General features: G+C 43.5%; 1 protein-coding gene across 1 annotated transcript in view; it reads left to right on the top strand.

Annotated features, from left to right (window-relative positions):
- Window positions 1-1,766: 1,766 nt before the first annotated feature.
- Window positions 1,767-14,247, top strand: part of MAP3K20 (mitogen-activated protein kinase kinase kinase 20) — a 115,941-nt gene continuing 103,460 nt past the window's right edge. The window contains exon 1 of the mRNA XM_044418202.1: window positions 1,767-1,977. The gene's annotated coding sequence lies outside the window, so the exon portion shown is untranslated. The remainder of the gene's footprint in view (window positions 1,978-14,247) is intronic.

The following is a 14,247-nucleotide window of genomic DNA, read 5'->3' as shown; positions in this document are numbered from 1 at the left end:
CAAACCTAGGCATTGGGAATATATCAGTGTTGATCTTGGCCTTGGTTTCCAATGAAACATCCTTACACTTGACAATCCTTTCTAGTTCTTTCATTGTTGCCCTTCCTAGTCTCAGTCTTTTAATTATCCATTTGGTGATGGAGCCAAGGTATGCAAACTATTACACAACTTCAATTTCTTCATTGTTGACCTTATACTTGTGCAACACCTCTGTCATCCCCATTTTTGCTTTCTTAAAGTTCTGCTGAGGTCCTACTTTTGCACTTTATTTTACATTATTACATTCCTACTTTTATTACTGCATAATCTGTGCTCCTGCTAGTACTGTAACATCTTACCTGCTGATGTATGAGTCTCAGTAACGACTGGAACTCTGAGCTCTAAAATATATTTCAGGACCATTGTCCGCAGTCATGCCATTATATCACCACCGGGTGCGTAAGGTTGCTAATGGTTCTACCAACAACTAACCTGCTAAAATGTGTTTTCTAAGCCAGTCTGTTAATGCCCAGAGTCAGTCCTCCCATATCCCTATCAGCAGCACTAGGTACCAACCTTGCAAAATAGATGTCCCTACTACTCCTTAAAACCAATTCTCACAGGAAGTCCTTTAGAAAGAGATATAAAATCTCTGGAATGTGTTAAAGTAGAGATTATTTAATTCCTGGGGTGGCAGTGTAAGAATCATCCTATGCTCATTATCTCAAAAGTAAATCCCACTGTTGGCCTTTCTACCATGTAGGTATTTCTACCATATAGGATTTCAACCATGCAGTGCAATGCTCCACCGTGTACTCAGAAGTCGGCCCTGCTGTGCTCAAGGGGGGTTTCCTCCTCACTGTGCCTGTTTTGGATCGAAGCCTTACAAAGCAATCCTGAGCTCTTTTCTCCAGCAGTCACTCCAGTGGATTTAAATGGCCAAATGGTTTAAGTAAACATTATTTTATTGTCTTAGGCAATAAAATTCAAACTCCACGGCTTGAACCAAATAATGAAGAGTAGACCACCGTAGGCCAGACCAACCATAGGCCAAGTCACCGAAAATTCCGCCTTGGTGCCTGGAAGTTATACCAGTTGTGCACCAGAGAATTTCCGTGTCGAGTGCTTCAGACAGCAGACCTGCCGGTGCAGCCCACTGAGCATAAGCAGGCTTGGCGTGCCCGTCCCTCGGTTAACAGCAAACACCAGCAGGAGTCCGGAGGTCTCTTGCAAATTTCCCCAAAAGCTTTCCAAGAAGCCTTCGCCAATATAACTCTGCTCATATTTAAAACACCACATGGACACCAGCTCAGTGGCAGAGCAGCTGCCTTGCGTGCAAAAGTTTGCTGGTTAAAGGTTAATCTCTGGTATCTTCAGGTAGTGCTGGGTGGGAACCCCACTCCTGCTTGCGTTCTGTTGTATCTCAAAGGAATGGCCTTTTCTTTATTCGTTCATTCTGTTTTAATATATGAAGAAATCCCGCGCGGCTCTGCCCTGCAGTTTGGTCGAGGCCTGGGGCTGATAAAGTTGGACTTTGCTCCGTGAGTCGCGTGTGTGGGCGGGGGGGCGGGTTACGAGCTGGCGTCCTCTTCAGGTGAAGGCTTGAGGGCGCGGAGCCCCGCGAGGGGGACGCGGGTTGCCGCTGCTCCGGGCTCAGCGGGGCGCGCGGTGGCGCTTCCAGCGCGGGCTCCGGAGACACCAAGCGGCCGGATTGTTCGCCTCCTTTGACATGAGCCGGAAGCGTGCGAGACACAGCGTGCGCGCGCGCGCGCAGAAACACACACACACTCTCACACGGCGCGCGCTCACACACCCACAAACACACAAGAAAAACACGCTCGCTCCCTCGCGCGCGCGCATACGCACTCCCCGCGCGTCGCAAGAGGTCCCGCCGGCTGAAGGCGCCCCGAGACGGAAGAAGCGAGCCGAGCGGCTCCTCACGGACAAGTTCGCGGCTCCTCTCGGCGGGCAGCGCCACTCCGGTGTCCCCGCAGGAAGGTAAAGGCGCGCGCTGCGTCGTTGCGCAAACCGGGCTGGCTGGCTGAAGTGGGGCTGCCTTCTGCGGGAGGAGAATGCCCGAGGCTGCGCCCCGCGCCTCCTTCCCACGAGGGGGGACGGGGCAGCGGGCCGGGCTGGGCCGGGCGGGGGGCCGGGCCAGGGGCGCGCCGCAGCTCCCCGTTTGGCGCCGCTGAGAGCCCAAAGGCGCGTCGATCCACCCGAGCTAGAAAGGTTGGCAGCTTAGCGCGTGTTTGGAGCAGGAGAGACCTCTCGGAGTAATAAATTTCCCTGCTGCGCTCGCTCTGGCCGGCCTCAGCCTCTTGAAAAGGGGACCGCGCGCCTGGCTTGCCAAGTCAGACCCTTTCGCCTGCCAAGAAGGTTTTATATAAGTTTGCTAACGAGTTGGAAACGTCCCTTCTTGTTCTTGGAATCCAACGTTGTGTTTAACTTAAAAGCACGCTCGTGCTCTCTTTACACTTTATGGCTCTTGTTTTTAACTTGCTATGGAGACTGGAATTCCACCAGTAGGCCCTGGTGGCGGTGATGCTGCTGCTTTTTTCCTGAATCAGGTGTACCTGAGCAACTCCTCTCTTGCAACAGGCACAGGGATGAGTAGGTTCATATTTCATTCTCCTGAGTTTCGGCCTTTTCCCAACCTCCTCAGAAAGGTCACTTAGAATCATGGTTTTGTTTTTCCTTTGGTTTTTTTATGCTTTTATTTTGTGGCCCCCATGGAAGGAGAAAAGCTACAAGTTATGCAACCAATAAAAACATTAAAAAACACAATTAAAGCCCACTTAGATATTTAGCTTTGTGAGGAAATTAGTTTTCTTTTTGCAGTGTCTGTGAAGAATGCAATCTCTTAAGCAACATTCGGAATGCCCTGAAATGACTATGCAGTACTGCAGCTCTGACAGCTTGATACCTGGCATATTTACTCAGAAGTAAGCCTTAATGAGTTTTAAGTGTGCTTGGACTTAGATGCTGCATTAAAAACATCTGAGAGAGCTGCACTGTTAAAATGCAGAAGTCCCAAGTAAGAGTGCAAAGGGTTTAGTAGCTTGGAAGGGGGTGACATCAAGGGAATTGTGGGAAATTAAAATGACTGCTTGCCTCTGCTAGACACCGGTTGCAGCCAGGCATTGGCGCCAGTGAGCTTACCAAGGTGTGAAGCCCTGACAGCTGCTTGACCCGTGAGTGCTGAAGCTGGGCTTCTGATCTCTGATTAGTATTCCTTGAGAATAAGGCTGGTTTTGTGCCCTTGTTTCAAGTCCAAAACCAAACAGCTGAAATAAATTGAGGTGTCAAAACCTTGCACATGTTTAAGTGTCATTGCAGATTTTGAGATACATACACATTTGTTCGGACATAGATTTAGTTGTATAAGCTACCTTGAAATGTTTTATCTGTGACTTATGCAGAAACTATTAGAAAGTCATAACAAGAGTGATGTAGCATCTTGCAGAGCACTGTACACTTGTGTGAAAAATGGAAACTTAATATTTGACTGCTTGTCTTTCTATCTGTTTTGTCATGATTGCTCTGTAGAACAGAACACCCAGTCGTCCTAAAACCCTAGGCTTTAGCACTTTTATAAAAATTAAAAAGTTAAAATAGTAATAATGCTTAAGATTCATATATAAAGGTAGCATTTGATGGAATCTGTAGGCTCAAAAGATCTTAATTGTCTGTTCACTTAATACATTCATATCTTACTTTTCCTCCAAAGAACTGATTCAGCATCAATTCTTCCCCAAATTCATCTGAGCAACAATTGTGTGATGTAAATCAGGCTTCAAGAGTAAGATTGACCTACTGTTACCAAATACGCTTCTTGGCTGATGGAGGATTTCAGCTGGAGTCTCCTTCTCCTAGTCAGATATTTTGATTCCAAAATGAGGACCCTTTTCAGCCTGAGAGCAGCACTGGGGGACCCATGGCAGCAGTGGGTGGCACCATCCTCAAAATTGGCATGGTTGCCTGCACACACACACAGTCATTCACACCAACACAGAAACACAGGCACTCATTCTGTTCTCACATACTCCCCCACACACTCCATTCACCCATACATTTGTACACCTGTTTCTTACACATACACACATTCCAACAAAAAGCAGCACACTGCCTCTGGGAGTGGAAAAAGCTCTGTTCCCCTGGAGAGCTCATTGCCTTGGCATGATGCAGAGCAACATGGTGGCACAGTATGGAAGAGCTGTGGGAGGAGAGGGTCTGGAGAGAAAGAGAAGTAAGAATGGGCAAATCTGCCAGTTTTGCTTTCTCCCCTATCCGGTTTTTTTTAACTGATCTCATGTTCTTCCTTTCCTAAATATTAAGAACTTTCTGAATCCTGGTAAATTCTAATAGAAAAATGAACTGAAGTGAAATTCTCACCCACCTATACCATTCAAATTTAGTAGATATTGTTGTTATCAGCATGGAGAAGATCCATGAAGATGAGGAGTCCATCCAGAAAGAGAAAGACTTATACAGCTAAATCCCTGATTTATACAGCTAAGTCCCTGATTAAGATTCATACCCATCCTTTGGAGAGCAAAGCATGCAAAGCCCCAGGCCTGAAGTGGCAAATCTGTCAGTTCTGGTTTCTCCCACATTCTGTTTTGGTTTGGCATAGCTTGGCTTGGTTTTGAGAAGTTCTAAGGGTAGAACTGGCTGCCTGGTTGGGGAGGACCTGCAGACTGTATTCTGTCCACAGCTGGGAGATTCCATGACATGCCTCTGGCTTACGTTTACCACTGCTTACTGCCTAGTCATCCACAGGTAGTGCTGGTCTCGAGGGTGGATGAGAAGTCATGCATGCCTCATTCATCTCACCACTTTCCCCTGCCCACATACTTTGAGTCAGGGTGCTCCAGAGCATAGGTAAGAGACGCAGTGTGGTATGGCGGGGAGCGTCCTGGACTGGGGACCTGGAAATTCAGGTTCCCATTCAGCCATGAAGCTTGCTGGGTGACTTTGGCTCACTCATGGCCTAACCCACCTCTCATGGTGTTGCTGTGAGGATTAAATGGAGTGGAGGAAGACTATGGAAGCTGCCTTAGGTTCCTCTCAAAAAGGAGAAAAGGCAGGATATAAATGTAATCACCATAATCTTAATCATTAGAATTTGCATCAAGCCAGAAAAGTGGAACAGAACTGCAATATAGGAGGCAGATACAAAGTTCCCATTTAGACAGAAAGTCTTTGTTTTTGTTTGTTGACAAAGGCTTTGCTGATCTCTAGAACTACAAATCCCGGAATTCCTGGTCATTGGCCATGCTGACTGGAGCTGATAGGAGTTAAAAGTCCAAATCATCTCAAGTTGCCATGTTGGTGAAATGTGGCATAGATAAGGTTGGGCAAAAATAGAATGAGCATCTTCCGTATGTGGCAGCAGTATCCACAGTGAACTGAGCACTATGCTTAATGTTCATATAATGCCACTTCTAAAGGTATGGACTATTAAATTGTTTTGAATTGTTTTGAATATTTACAGAATGCTTTTTAACTCAAGTATTTAATTTTAATTTAAAATAAAGTTCACAAAGCAGCTAACAAAAGTGCAGCAAAGCAAATAGTTTGCATACTTGAGCAGGAAAATCATCCCCCCCCCCCCCACAAGCATGTAAGTACCATGTAACTAAACCCCAGACATTACCACAGTTAAAACTATTCACTACCAAAAATGCCACTGGATCACTGTTCAATTAAAAACATGGTTAAAATTGCCCTTGCATTGAAGCACTAGCCTTGGGACCATAGGAAACAAGGAGTTCCATGCATAGGGAAAGACACTGCACCCAGCTTAGAAACCAGATTGGCTGGTAGAAGAGGGAAGCCACTCCCTCCAGTTCCTGCACCGAAATTCAGCTACCTTTTCTTCCTCTTCAAATTCCCAGCAGACTAGTACTTTTTTTAAAAAAGGGTAATATATTCATGTGGGCTTACTGGGTGGGCAAACAGAAGGGATTTAAACTGGTTGCTAAAGTTTAATAATAAGGATGTCATGCAAGTCCAGATGGGCAGAGCCTTCCATGTATGGAGAGATGCCATGAAAAGCCCCTTCAGGTGAGGTATTGGGAGTTCTTCCATACAGGACTTTCATCCCACCTCATTCACCAGATTTTATGGTACATTCTGAGGTCTTCCTCTTCAGACCCAACTTTCCTTTGTCGATTTTCTTAAAAAAAAAACCCTTTTAGTAGAAAAGGCTAGGAGACCTCAGTCTGTGTTGATATCTTAAGGGCCATGGCACATTTTTGTTAATCATGATACCATCTCTTGCTCCCAGCACAACCCTGGTGTGCACAATCTGACTGCTTAAGAACACTAGAAATCAAAGAAAGATAAGTTACAAGGGATTTTCAAACAGAAGAGAAAACATGTTTGGTTAAAATTCTATATATAGAAGTTAGCAAGCTTGTGAAAGTCTTTGGTTGATGACTTTCTTTTGGGAGCAAGGTTTTGAGAAAAGCCAAGGGTAAAATTTGTAGGGGATTTTGGTGTGGTTAAGCTCCCCCGCCACAAAAAAAAGCTCTTGTTCTGCCTGGTAAGTGAAACTTTCTGGCCCTGGGAGTCACCACAGAGAAATCTTCCTCTGACAGCTTCTCCTTTAGGCAGCTGCTGAAAATGTCAGGACCCTTGCTTGGACAGAAAACGATCCTAATAATGAGACCTAATAAATGCACACTTTCTATCCTAAAAAAATGAAAGCTGTATTTGCTATTTACAGTGCGGTTTTTCTTATGGAGAATGTAACGGAATAAACCGACATGTTATATGTATTTTTCTGTCTGTCACTGCTTTGGGTGTTTGCAAGGGGATTGCACTTGAAATCCCAAGAGCTGAGTGCAATATTGGGACACGAAAGCACGAATCTAAAAATGGATTGTAAAAGTTCTGGAAAGCCAAGGAACTGCTTTTTTCCCCAAATAAGGAAACTTGGCACATTCTGGTATATGTTTTAAGCTAGCACAAATGTAGTACTGCTTTATTGGCAATACATTGGCATGTTGCCTTTCTAAAGGAAGCACTGAAAGCCACTTTGTGCTTTGGTTTTATTTTAATTAATTTTTAAGATCTTCATTTGGAAAGGGGAGATTTGTAGAGAATCATCTGGTTCTTGGATTCTTTGGAAATATGGTAACTAATTGTTCAAGACATGTTAGTACTATTATGTTAGGTCACGTCTGTGTGCTTGAAGTGTTATGGATTTGGTACTCTGTTAAGATACACAATTTGTTCAGTTTGCGGAAACACTGCTATCTTGGGATATGCTTACTTCATGCAAAAAGCTAGATGCCTTAATATCACATATTAAATTAACATAGCTCTATAATTTGATAAGTTTACCATAAGATGATTAAACAAGGCCACAGTGCTAAATGTCTTTCCTACTGAGTAAGTCCAATTGAACATAGAGGAATTTTTTTCCTGAATAAACATACTTGGGATTGTACTGCACAGTGTCTGGACTTTTCTAGAAAATTTGCTTAAGACTGTAAAAGCAATTTTCACATGATGAAGAAAATGAAATTGAAAATACAATGCTTTGTCATTATCTCTAACAATCATAATTCCAGCAAGGCTTGAAATATAAGGTGCCAAATGAAACATTAAACTGAGTGATTGGCATGGATGTACATAGCTCCCCAGTCTCTTCCTCTGCAAAATGTTCAGTACTGGAACAATACTTAAACTATTTTAATCAATGTTGACCTTTGCATCCTGCTGCAAGTTTCATCCAGTGACTTTAAAAGGCAACAGTCCAAATGTTCAGCATTCTCCAAAGTCTTGTTGGAACAAATACATATGTCCTCTTCTAGTATATCAACAATGTTAAGGCCTGATGGGCCTTTGTGGGAAAAGAATATTGTAAGCACAGCATCTCAGAAGGTCTTACTTCTCTGGAATAACTGTTCCATCCAAACAAATGCGATGTTTGAAACTGTGGCCCTGTAATCTGTCTGAATACAGGAAGAGGCATTCCATCTGGCAAGCAGCTCCCAAGCTGGGATCAAGAGCCAGAGTATGTGGGATTCTTAGATTCCTGCCTGCTTCTGGACAAAAGATTTTAGCAGAAGGAACGAGAGTGTAACAGGCTAAACCCTTCAGGGTTTAAGCTCACTTCTCCAAATAAGTCCACAAAATTTATGCACTGATAAAAATAAGCTCTCTTTAAATTAAAAGAACATCCCTACCCAATTACTTAAACAATCGTTACGATTAAAAAGCAAATGGCTTTTTTGTGGGATCCAGGCTCAGCTTTGCAGATGAGCCTACAAACATCTTTCTTTGACAACCATAAAGGAAAAGGAAAAAAGTCCAACACTTCTTAGAGAGTCTTACTGCTTAGTTACTGGGGGATGATTTTTACTGACAGGCAACCAAATGAGCACCTGTCTACACATTTAATCTTTTCCTTCAAATACTGCTTTTTAAGTTCCCTGTTTTTAAGAGAGCTTGGAGCCCAACTCCAGCAAAGGAAGGGAAGGAACACTGTAGGCTGCTGTAGCTTATTGTACTGCAGTAAACACAAGGCTGTGAATATCCTCTTTCCCATCTAGGCTTATTCTCATTTAGGAACATTTTAGGCCCTTAGGGCATAAAGGCAACTATCAGATAACAGAGTCATGCTGAGCAGCATAGATTTAACAATACTGAACTGACAGTGCTGTTGTTAAAGAGTTGGATATATAAAGCACATACTACAATGGGCTGCTGGGTATTAACATTGAAATACAAAATGCAACAAAGGTTGCTTAGATTCTTTTCTCTCTGATGTGAAAGACAACACTTTCTAAGCTATAAAAATAATAGTCTGGAAGTGAATACATCGCCTTCTCATCTCAGAAAAACTGCAGAATGTAAGTTTGCTGCTCAGGTGGGGTTTTGTGTGTGTGGAGGGGGTGACTCGTGGGCCTCATTAAGTTGTTTCAATCAGATTGAAGTTGGAGTCCATCCTGGAGAGAAATTTCTAAAGTAACCCTCACCTTAAGCGCTTTCTTTTCATGAGGTAATGGTTACTTTAGAAAAGTCTCTCTATGATAGATAAGGATGGAGCCATTCCTTCAAATGCGCTTCATGTGTTCCTAATCTGTTGCAGACAACAAAACCAATCACCAAAACCTTCCCTGTGGCTCTCATACTATAGTAGCCAGGCACTCCCAATTGAGCCTCTGCAAACGATCGGGTCATAAGACTTGAGAAAATTCACAGTGTTGCTTTCCTTGTTATTTTCTCAAGAAGGAGCCGTTTTAGAAAGGCACATTGCATGCTCACAAATGGAAAGTTCCTCTTTCAGAAGGCTCTGACCAGAGTGAAGGTTATCTGAGGACCACTGCTTTATCCTGTCTAAGGGAAATACCAATTTCCGGAGCATTTTCATACACCGATACACAGGCAACCAGTAGGGGGAAAGCAGGGGAGGAGAGTGAGAAAGAGAAAAACCCTTGTTATTTTGCTGCTATTTTAATGTTTAGTTGGTTTTAACTGGGTTTAGTATATTAATGGCCAGATGCTGTGGGGTTTATTTATTCTACTCATTTATTGGAAGCTGTCCCGAGATGTTTGTAGGGGATGGGATAGAAAAGCTTTAAATAAATAAATAGCCCACAGGCAGAATGGTGGCTCTACACTGAACCTTAAGATTAAGCTCCTGTCCTCAGCCCTCCTTCCCTTGGGGGTGAAGGAGTGCGGGAAATGAGATCACAGTCACATGCTAAGTTCCAAGTATTTATGTCTTGTGAACAGACAAGCAGAATACATGCTTTGGAACTGGAGAAAACGCCTGATCTGATCCTAAGCATGTGTTCACTGGCCAGCTTTCCTTGGCTTCAGCAAAACATCTTTCCAGTTGTGTGTTGAATGGCTGGGAGACGAACTAGTGCAGTGGTGCAACCTGTAACATCTGGATTTTGGACCCGAGACAGTTGTGCCACAGGAGATACATTGCTTTTATAGCAAGGTTTGTCTGTGCATAACTAGTTAGACTGGTCTTGATGCTGATTCTGCCATCAGTCAAGTTACCCATTGCCCTTTTGTGGAAGATAATGAAACATTCCACCACCAGCACTGTCACGTGCATGCAGATGCCAGTTTTTCGCTTAGGTATTGCGGCACTTCATTTCCTTTTCTTGCCTGAGTCACCTCCTTTCTCCTTCCCCCCTTTCCCTCTCTCACTTTATGGGTTTTCACCAAAGTTCATTATAAGGGATATAATGGACATGGTAAGTAAGCACTGCCATGTGCTCCGATGGAAGGAACTGATGATGAGACATCTTTGCACTGTTGATGCCTGTCAACACTGCCCTTTCCCTGGGGCATCCACTAGTGACTCATGGGATATGGGGGCTTTTAATGCTGATCTAACTGTGTTGGCAAATTGTGCTTAGTTTCTCCAAGTGTTGATTCTGTTTCCTGTACTTATATGAGTATGCCATTTGTATTTACATTATGGTCTCTGTTTTTATGAACTGTCGTGAACTGCCCAGAGAGCTTTAAATGTTGAGTTGTATAGAAATGGAATTAAATGGGAAAAAATGAATTGCAACCTGACATGCCTCAAGCCAGCCAGTGATACTAGGCAGGAGTGGGACATGCACTGCGTCATGTTGTTGTCTTAGACATGGCAGGGAACAAATGAAATAAATGCATGACGTATCAGCAACTCTCTGTCTTACACTATCTAGTTTGGCTCTACTCAAAGACATCATTCTTCTTGCAGATTATTGCCAGTAATAAAATCTTATTGTTAACATTTGTGTTTGTGAGGATTGCCTTCTTGGGAGCAAATCCAACAGAAGTGAGTGGCTCAGAATGCTGCAGATGAGTCTGTTTTGTTACAGAATCTGTGGCATGCAAAACAGAAAGCAGAGTGCAGTGTGCGGAAACAAATGAAGAAGAAAGTCTAAGCCACTAAGAGACAAAACGAGAGGTGATGGAAGCAAAATGAACAACAACCCCCCCTCCATCTCTGCCCAGGTGCCACCAAAGTACTAATGCTGGATAACCTAAATTGCTATTTTTATTTATTGAATTGGAGACAGAAAAAGAGAAAACTACAACAATACATAGGCCACATTTGCTGTTTCTGCAGATAAAGAGGTTGTGAATCTTGTTTTTGAGAAATCAGTTTTAAAGGAATAGGTTACATGGGGCAATAGAAATAAACAGCAGGTTGTTGCATCCTATTCTGTAAAATACCCCACAAAGGAACAATAAACAAGTATATTGTTATTATCACCATTAATATTAATAATGGTATTTATATAGTTTTTCACATACATATAGACTATTCAGTGTGCTTCAGGACCTTCTCTGCTGTTATCTTTGTGGCGTGGGAGGTAAGTTCACTGTTCACTAAGATCATCGACAGAGGTCCTTCTCTGCCTCTGTGTATCTCAAAAGAAGTGAGGGGGGAAGGGCAAGGAGAAGGGCCTTTTCCATGGTGGCACCCTGCTTATGGAATATGCTTCCCAGGGAGGCGAGCCTAGAATCATCATTGATTTCTTTTAGCTGCCAAGTAAAGACTGGTCTGTTTAAACAGGCATTTAATAGCTAACTTGGTTTTCTAAACACTGTTTAATATTGCTACTTGTCTTTTCAATTGAATTTTCTCGTTGCATTGCCATTGTTTTTATATTTTATTCTTTGTGTTTTATATTGCATTGTTTTTTTTATTGGTTTTATATGGTTTTAATAACAACAAATAACAAATTGTGTTATTTGTTGTTGTCTTAAATTGTTTTAGCTGTTTTATTGTAAGCTGTCTGGGGAGCCGCTAGGCTATAGAGCATAATGCAAATACAAATAATAGTAATAGTAGTAGTAGTAGTAATAATTATTATTATTATTTAAAAATGTGGTTCACATACATATAGAGTACTCAGTGTGCTTTAGGTACATTAGGCCCCTTTCTGCTATAAACTTTGTGGTGTGGGAGGTATTTACAAATTGGGCAATACTGGCACTGAATGACTCATATTCTGGACTCCTCATACATGACAGAATGACTTTTTGGTGTTAGCATAACCATTTGGAGAAAGTGTTTGTTACAATGGGTTCCACACTTTGTTATACTGTCAGAAGAAAGGCACAGGAACTGATACTGTGCTTTCACCTTGGCCTGGATCCTGATAGGAAATTGTATTCATTCCATCCTTTTTTATGCTATTGACTGGTGACCATGGGCTTGGTAAGTATATTTGTAGAGGTCCTTTTTCCATCCCTGCATTATTTTCTGGTTGGATTCCGCAAAATTCCGTGTTATACTTGGGCCCATATTAGGCCCGCTCTGTTAGCCTAGGGACTGCCGAAAATGTAGGGGGAGAGTTCATCTGGTTTGCAGGCCTTTTACAAGATAAAACTGTTATTTCAGTTATTTGTTTGAGGGAAAGAAGAATGGCAGGGAAGGTTTGGAGGGGCAGCCCCCCCTCCACAGGTCTGCTTATGTGTAACTCTTTCCCATCTGTAGATGGAGCTACTGATCTTGCATAGCGCTAAGACATCCTTTGCTCAGCTTCTCTGTTCCTTCTAACCCTGGTTGGTAATCTCTGCTAAGTGCACTGATTGAGCTTTGCAAGAAAATGCAGATGGGTCTTGACAATGCATATGGCAGAAATTCCATTGGCAAGGTTTTTGTGATTTTAATTGTGTGACTAAAGACATGTGCCTAAAGGAAGGATTGCAACAGAATTAATCATACGCACCCAATTTGTACATCACAATGGGCAATTCCTGGGTTGTATAATCAAGGAATTAAAAGAGAAGTGGAGTGCGCAAGCCATCTGAGTGGTGCCATATTTGGTTTCAATTAACAGTGCAAGAATATTCCTTGGTGATTTTGTGATATCTGGGTTGTTTATGGTTAGGCAACTGAGAATTGAATCCCACATTTATCCACGCTTTAACAATTAAGGAATTAAAAATTGTGATGTGCACACCATTTCAGAGCCAAATACATGACAGTGTAACAAAAAGTTTCTCTGTATCTTTAAAGGGAGCCCCTAGTGCAGATATAAGCAACTTGGTACCCTCCAGATGTTTTGGATTACAATTCTCATCATTCCTGATGTTTGACCATGGTGACTTATGTAGTCTAAACATCTGAATGGGTTAGTTCTTCGTCGTGGCCTCTGTGCATCACACATATGGGTGCTGCGCCTGCGCAGTGCCTTTGGCCGGAAGATTGATAGCTAATGGTTTTTGGTGGGAAAAAGCGCCTCTCCCCCTCCTCCTCTAGCCTATAAGGAGCGGAGCATCTGCCATTTTGTTCAGCCTTTGCGATCGCTGTTCACTGTGCCTTGTGCCACTTTCACTCTCGCTCTGACCGTTGCTCGTCTTGTTTGTTCTCGATTGTTCTTCTCTCCCAATTATTATAGCCCTGTTAGTATTAGTAGTTCTTGTAGAAATTCTTGTTCCTCTTGAGAGTTCTCTGTTTTTTCTATCGTTCTAACTCTCTTTGATCTTCTATAAAAAAAAAACCAAAAACCAAAAATATATTCTTACCCTCTGCACTATCTTCTCCTTTTTTCCTTTTCTTATGATGGCGCAGCGAGCGGCTTTCCGCAAGTGCACGGAATGCGGGTCTAAGATGTCTCCTGCAGACCCGCATGACCTATGCCTCCTCTGCCTGGGGGAAGGGCATAGGACCGATAAGTGTTCTCACTGCCTGGCCTTCTCTAAGCAGGCCAGGAAAAATCACGAGAACCGCCTACGGAGGCCTTTGTGGGATCGGGCTCTTCTGCAGTCTGACCCACTAGTCACCACTCCGAAGCCTGGCTCTTCCACTGCTCCTCTGCCTTCACGCCCTTTGGCTCCGCCCTCTCACCCTTCAGATGAAGGCGCGTCTACCATGGGTGCTTGGCCTGCTTCTCTGAAGAAGAACCATGAGAAATGCGAGCATGCCGATACTCACAAATTGGCAGACCACAAGAAGGCCAGGAAGGAGAAGGCTCCGAAGCCGTCGAAATCTAAGGATCTGGAGCGTCCCAGGCATCGTGACTCGGGTTCGATGGCCCCCTCGGTACTGGCGGCAGTCACCGTACTGACTCCACCTGACCCGGCCCTTCAGGCGGCTATGAGGGTTACCCCTCAAGGGTCCCCTCACCGTGTGGCTGACCTTTCGGCAGAGCCTCTCCCAACTCTACCACAGGAGTCGATTTCTGAGGGGGAGGTTCAAGATTCTTCCCCTAGGTCTAGGTCTCCCACACCTATGCCCGCAGCCACATTGGAGGCGGATGTTGAAATGTCCCCGCCCAGGAGCTGGAG

The sequence above is a fragment of the Varanus komodoensis genome, unplaced genomic scaffold (assembly GCF_004798865.1).
Source record: "Varanus komodoensis strain SLA01 unplaced genomic scaffold, ASM479886v1 scaffold9, whole genome shotgun sequence".
In the NCBI taxonomy this organism is placed as follows: Eukaryota; Metazoa; Chordata; class Lepidosauria; order Squamata; family Varanidae; genus Varanus; species Varanus komodoensis.
Note: the sequence above shows the minus strand (reverse complement) of the source record. Positions and strands in the feature narration are given on the sequence as shown.